Source organism: Austrofundulus limnaeus, unplaced genomic scaffold, assembly GCF_001266775.1.
Source record: "Austrofundulus limnaeus strain Quisiro unplaced genomic scaffold, Austrofundulus_limnaeus-1.0 Scaffold23, whole genome shotgun sequence".
NCBI lineage: Eukaryota > Metazoa > Chordata > Actinopteri > Cyprinodontiformes > Rivulidae > Austrofundulus > Austrofundulus limnaeus.
Window position 1 is genome coordinate 1125077 of NW_013952425.1, and position 6596 is coordinate 1131672.

Below are 6596 nucleotides of genomic sequence, written 5' to 3' on the forward strand. Positions count from 1 at the left end.
GGGTTGAGTTGTGTGCGTGAGGAAGGGGAGGGGCGATGGCTAAATATGCTTGATTGCCTCCCAAGCTTTGGTGCTGTGTAATGAAATATGGCTGCTGCAGACAGTGGCTGCCTTTGTGATAGCTTTCTTGTCACTTTCCCCTTTGCCTTTTTTTACCCTTCTGTACCTTTTCACTCACACGTTCCGACATTTTCATTTTTGCTCGACTGTTGTTACAGAACAGAGTCCGTCTGAGCATTTGTTGCTATTGAGCAGTTATCCTTTTTATTTGCTTTAATGTAATAATTATGGAAGCCAAATCCAGCCTAATTGAATATTCCTCACCACATCAAAGGGACTGCCGTATTCTTCATATGCTCTACTATTTAATTTTTGCACATTTATTAGCTTGGAAAAACATAAAAAGGCTTTTCTGATAGCAGGGAACTGAACAAGGCACAGGTTGTAAGGGCCAGAAATGCACATATATTCTTACCAGGTTAATTAGTCATTCTTAATTTACATACTCAAACTGTAAAACAGATGCAATAAAATATTTAAATAGCTTATTTTCAAACTGGGAAGCCACAAGGTACTGTCTAGTGGTTTAGCCTGCAGCTGCAAAAGTCAATAAGTCTGTGATTGTGGAGAAGCCAGCAAAAAGCCTAATTATGAATATCAGGGCTACTTTTCTGTTTACCAGTCTTAGTTTGAATGCGAGTAATGTGTCAAAATCCTGAGTCTTGCCTCATTTTGTAAATCATGTCATTTTTTAGCCATTAAATGAATTTTGTTGTGTACTTGAAGGAGTGCAGAAAACTTGAATGGTAAAACAGTGAAAAAAGGAGGTCAAAAACAGTTTGAAAAGGAGTGAAAGAGGGGCTTGTGGAGTTACATTAAGGAGAAATTCAGACCAAAGCACTGCAGGTCCACTTTCACTTTCATTTCCCCTGAAGCCTTAAATTAGAAAAAGAAGGATATTAAAGCATGATATGTGTCCTTTAAAAATTGCTAGTATCCAGACATTCATATAATCTTTTAAAGTAATCTTGATCAATAGTTCTTTGGAGTTTTTGAAGATTTTCTTTGAAACCAGGCTGTTTTTTTTCTACTTTTCAAACCAGTAACTCCCTGTTCCTCGTGGCCCACTGTCCTGCAGGTTTCCCTGCTTCAGCATACCTGACTGAAATGATTGGTCCACTTGCCCACTTTGCTGTGTTTGTTAGCCACACAATGCACAGTATTTAGGACTTTCCACAAAATACCAGAAAGCAAAGTCCAAAGAAAACCTTGCTTGAAGAAAAAAAAGTGATTAAGGCCAACGTACAAGAAAGTCTGCTTCTGATATCAACATTTTGTATTTTCCCTACATTCTGTATAATCCTTTGGAGGAAATGGGTTATGAAAATGAGCTTGTGTGCTTTCAWTTGTGCTTCTACAGTAAAGGCTAAMATCAGCTCCCYACATTCACACAGAACATTGACTGAATTAACTCCAGCGAGAAGTTTGGGGCAGAGAGACAACTACAATCATGACATTCATAATTATCATTGCAAATYATCTTACTTGACTGCTATAAAGCCCCATAATAATGTTTTAAAAGATAATGAGGCGAATTAAAGCTTGTCCAGTACAGCTAAAAACAGAAGAAACTCRTTTTTGTTCCAACCACCCGAAGCGCATTTCTCTCGGTTGCTGAAATAACCAGCTAAGCATTTACAAGAACATTAGTCCAGAGGCTTGTATGGGTACAGCACATTCTGAAAAAAAAATTCTGTAAGAGAATAGCCTAAGAATATTTTCCCATTACAATAAACACATCTCAAAGGGTTCTTTTTTCGTTTTTACTTCCAGTGACAACACGAGCCTAACTGGTTGTATTATTTAAAAGAAAATGTAGTTCCATTTGGCTTATTTTTTTAATAATGAAGTTTTTCTGTGTTAACTACAATAGATATTTTTTAAACTCTGACAGATATGTGCAACACAAAAATGAGAACTTGCTTTATGAAAAAAACRTTGTACCCAATAAGAGTTGGTGCTTCAATTTTCATAAGCCTCCTTGTTTGTTGAGAGTATAAAAAAATGCCTCCTTTTGTACTTTAGATCGACAGCTTGATTAAGATGTTAATCCCTGTTCCTATCTGCCTTTCTCGTTTATGCAGTTCTCTTTCCTGAGATGTCAACCACAGGATGAGGCCTGCGGCAGGTAAGAAGCTGAGAAGAATAGGCAATTAATTGAGAACGGGATCGTGTTTTGACCTCTGCTTTGATTTGTTTTCCTAAATTTTATATGACGCATTAAGGGTTCTCACATGTTGGCCTTTATTAATGTCTTCAGCTGAGGATTTCACTCGATCTATTTTTGTTCTAAAGAGGAAGTGCTCTTTTTGAGATTTGAGACAGTCCAAAGAATTTATCGAGTCAAATTGAGCACTAAGCTGAATGTTGATTCATGTTTACTCAAGTAATTCTTTATTTGTTCTAAAACCTTGCAGTGTTTCCCCTACACGGGCATTTGAACACAGAATGATGATCGACAGCAGAAACTGTACTAGTATTTATAAAGAGTGTGTAGCTTTTTTAAAATGAAAATTACAGAACATGAAAAAGTGCATTTTTTAAAATAACTATGTCTAGTTATAAAACCAATTTCAGATACCTGGAATGTAAGCGTAGTGAAGCCGATTAAATGTAAAAATGGACTGCCATACATGTGAGATTCCACATGCTGCAGAAAATGATCTGCTGCTCTCCCAGAGCAAATACTGATTGTTAATTTAGCATGATGGACTTATGAGCAATGAACGCCCACATTTTGTGTCTTTATCTCCACAGTCAACAATAAACAAATGAAAAATAAAATAAATAAAAATATATAATAAAATAAAAATTTTTTTTGTGGTAGTACATTAGAAAAAAAACCCTCAAAATTTACTCCCGTGATTAATATGATCCTTCAATTTTAAGGATGTGGAGGGGTTGTTAGGTGGGGCTGTCATTTCTTTTAGTTGGGAGGGCCTCTTTGTACAAYGGCAGGGGAACACTGCCTTAGTCTAATAACTTGTAGAATGGTATTTGTACATTTTCAGTAACACAAACATGTTTGGTAAGTTCCTGCTGTTTTTAGAGGAAAAAGTTTACTTTAAACATTTCAATATAAACACAGAAGCCAATATTTGGTGAAACCAGGAATTACAGAGAAAAAAAAGATTGTATGTTGTGATTTATGCCACTAAAAAGAAAATGAGGTCWGTTAAAATTAAAATCAACAGGTCAGATCTTTACAAAAATTGGAAATGGGATTTCACACAGTGCATTATGGGTTCTCACATGTTGTGCTTTATTACTGCCTTYAACTCCTCCGCTGGAGATTTAATGTGATCCATCTTTGTTATAAAGAGAAATTGCCCGTCTTGWGGGTTGAGACAGCCTTAAAAATATGTCAAGTGAGATCCAATCAAGCACTAAGCTATAGCTTGACTCAAGCTTGATCTGAAAATGTTTTTACACCTTTTATGTGGTAATTAGTAAGATATTATATTTGGCCTTTATGCTAATTTTTAGCAGAATATGTTTTTTTTTACTATAAAAGTCTCCTCTTGAGCACACATTTAGGTTTAGTTCAGCCAGAAATTAATGGTAGTGATGGTGATTTTAAACATGATGCACAGCAGGTCAAAAGAGAAATCTAAACTGGCCTAGAAAACAGACTAACCAGTCAGTTATCACTSTACCTTGTTTGACCTCTGCTGTGTTTGCCCAAATTTCATGCRATTCAAGAAAGAGCGCTCACATGTTGTGTCTTATTAATGTCTTTAAACTCATCAGCTGAGGACTTAAGMCGATCCGTCTTTGTTATAAAGAGAAATTGCCCGTCTTGAGGGTTGAGACAGCCCCGAGAATATGTCAAGTGAGATCCAATCAAGCGCTAAGCTGATCCTCGTCTCGAACTCGATCCCTCCCATCTCCTGACCTGCAGCTGCGCACGCGGAACAGACTATATCTGGCAACCTAAACCTTTTTAAAGTGACTGAGAGACTGACTGGCACTGATGGGACCAGACTTGGACTCTGCGATGCCGTTGCGGCGCTGCGCCTGGGCCTCAAAAGCTTGATTGATAGAGTGTGATGAGACTGTCACAGAGCAAGGAGAGCAGCACCGAGATAGGCAGGATGGAGGGAGGGAAGTGGGTTGACCAGGAGAGAGAGATAGGGAGAAATAAATTTCAGAACATGTGAAGGATGAAGTGGGGGAATGAAGTGGCTGGATGGAATGTGTTTCGGACACATGAAGGATGTGAAGATGGAGGGGCCGGGGGAAGGCAGCAGTGACGGAGAGGTGAATCRGATACTAAGACGCTGAAGGCTTCACTTATATGTCACATCTGGCTTTGACAGATTCAGTTATTATGATAAAGAATAATTCAGAAATCCTTAAAATAGAAGAAAGATGTCATTAAAATAGAAATCATGAAGCACTCATTGGATAAATGACCTCGTTGAAGGTGCAATATAATACATTTTTATTCAGCGCAGGTGTCAAGTGCTGCAGAGTTTGATTTGCTAAGTTTTGTAATATTTTAGGATATAACATTAAAGTTCAGATTAATTGAATCGATTTTTTTGAACATCTAAGTACTTTCAGTTAGCTGTTTTATTTTTTCCCTTGTTTTTCTTTTAAATTTATTGGTAAAATATCAGTAGAGACTGAGGAAATTAAAAAGTTCMGTTTCTCCATAGTGTTGACTGGCTTACCCACTTCAGTGCTGTCGCATAMACTAGGRTTRGGCAAAATTGTATCGTGCAAATAATCCAAAACTTTTGACGGTTATTACGTTCAAATACCACCTCATCGTTTTGACTCAAAGAAACAGAAACAGACTAAACACTAAAGAAACTAAACTTACACCTTAACTTTACAATCCAAACACACYATCACAAATCTAATTGCTCATTCTTGCTGTTTTTCTATCACCGCCAAACTWCAGTCAACATTTGCATCTTTTTATTTGCTTCTTCCTGTAGATCTTTTGCCCAGCCCTAACGTACACACAATGCTCCCCTGCAGTAAAGCAGACCAACAATACCTCTCTGAACATAATGCAAAGTTTCTCGATTACAGCGCTATTCCAAATGCCATTTCTGCTCAGGTGTCACTGTTAACCCACTCGTGGGACAATGAACTTATAGCTCTGCAGAGACCAGTCGTTGAAACATTGTGTGGGACAAAATGAGGTCTTATAGTCCAATGCCTATATCTTAATGAAAGACACAGTTGTCATTAGGTTCTGTCATACTGTACAGACTTGAGCAAATGGTACTTTGTCAATGACCATGAGACGCTTGTAGTCTGGTATGGTTTACCTGTTTATTTGATTCAAAGTCAAAGTAATCTGACATAGGCGACTTTGTATTTTATTTATTTATTTATTGGCAACTAGTTCCTACATTTTTGGACATTTCGGTTCTAAATTGGTAAATTAGTGTGCATGTTAACATTGCTCCACTCGCAAAATAGTCCAAATGWCATCTTCATTTGTTAGACTGATGAATATCAGTTGGGAAAATGTTACATATCACCCAACCTTAGCTGATGTGTCTATGGGGGCATCTTCTGTGTCTGCTGACTTTCACAGTTTTGACTGAATGTTAGTCACTTCAGCAATTGGCTGATAAAAGTATTGTTCAACACATGACCCCATTGGAGCAAGTTCTAGATGTGCCTGTCATGGAAAGTCAGTCATGTACATATCTGTGGTTAGTCTATATGTGTGCTAAATTATGTTCCAAGTGGACCATTCCTCAGGGTGCCTAACCTTATTYAACCATGACCTCTCCTTAACCCCTGTATTGGTAAAGCATTTCTTTTGATGTRTTTCCTGTAAAACATTGTTTTCAAGGCACCATCAATGAGAGATGCTGGATTTTGTTCTCTAGATTCACCATACAGCCACTATCCACCCCAAACACATCTCAAAGTCTTGTCTGAAAACTACCAAATACACACCAGGCAGCTACTGGGTATACTTTAGGATAAGGGTCATTATACAGTAAAAGTGTAAGTGAAAGGTAAACACCAGCTAAAATGTGTAATATCTAATACACAATGACAAAGAGACAATCCAAGGCATCTGGACAAAGATAAACCTTTTAACTCTCATCCCCGGTACAGTGAGATGTCATAACCAGCTTTCTGAGTTGTTTATTAGTTTATCAGCGCCTGCTTTGCAGACAGTATTAGATCTTGTGGATACATGGCATGTTGGCAGTGAATAAAGTACAAGCTGAGTTAATGCTGTGTTCTGGGAATTCCACAGTTAGTGAATTCAGACTCAATAAAGGCACCGTGTTTTACTTTTATCCTTGCCTGAGGAAAGAAGGCTGACTCACCAGAATGCCTAAGTTATTATTAGTGCCTCACATCTGTGTGTGTGTGTGTGTGTGTGTGTGTGTGTGTGTGTGTGTGCATTCACCCATGTGCAGCTGTAAGTGTGTTTGTGCGTTCATTCGTCTCATCTGTGTGTGTGTGTGTGTGTGTGTGTGTGTGTGTGTGTGTGTGTGTGTGTGTGTGAGAGAGAGGGTGAGCCTATGAGATGATCACTGCTCTGAAATTTC

The 6596-nt window shown here is 38.0% G+C and overlaps 1 protein-coding gene across 31 annotated transcripts in view; it reads left to right on the top strand.

The window, feature by feature from the left end:
• The window catches only part of LOC106514844 (protein tyrosine phosphatase receptor type D), a 469094-nt gene that overhangs the window by 193337 nt on the left and 269161 nt on the right, over positions 1–6596 (top strand). For all 31 annotated transcript variants that reach the window (XM_014004324.1, XM_014004325.1, XM_014004323.1 and 28 more), the window contains exon 7: positions 2145–2188. The gene's annotated coding sequence lies outside the window, so the exon portion shown is untranslated. The remainder of the gene's footprint in view (positions 1–2144; positions 2189–6596) is intronic.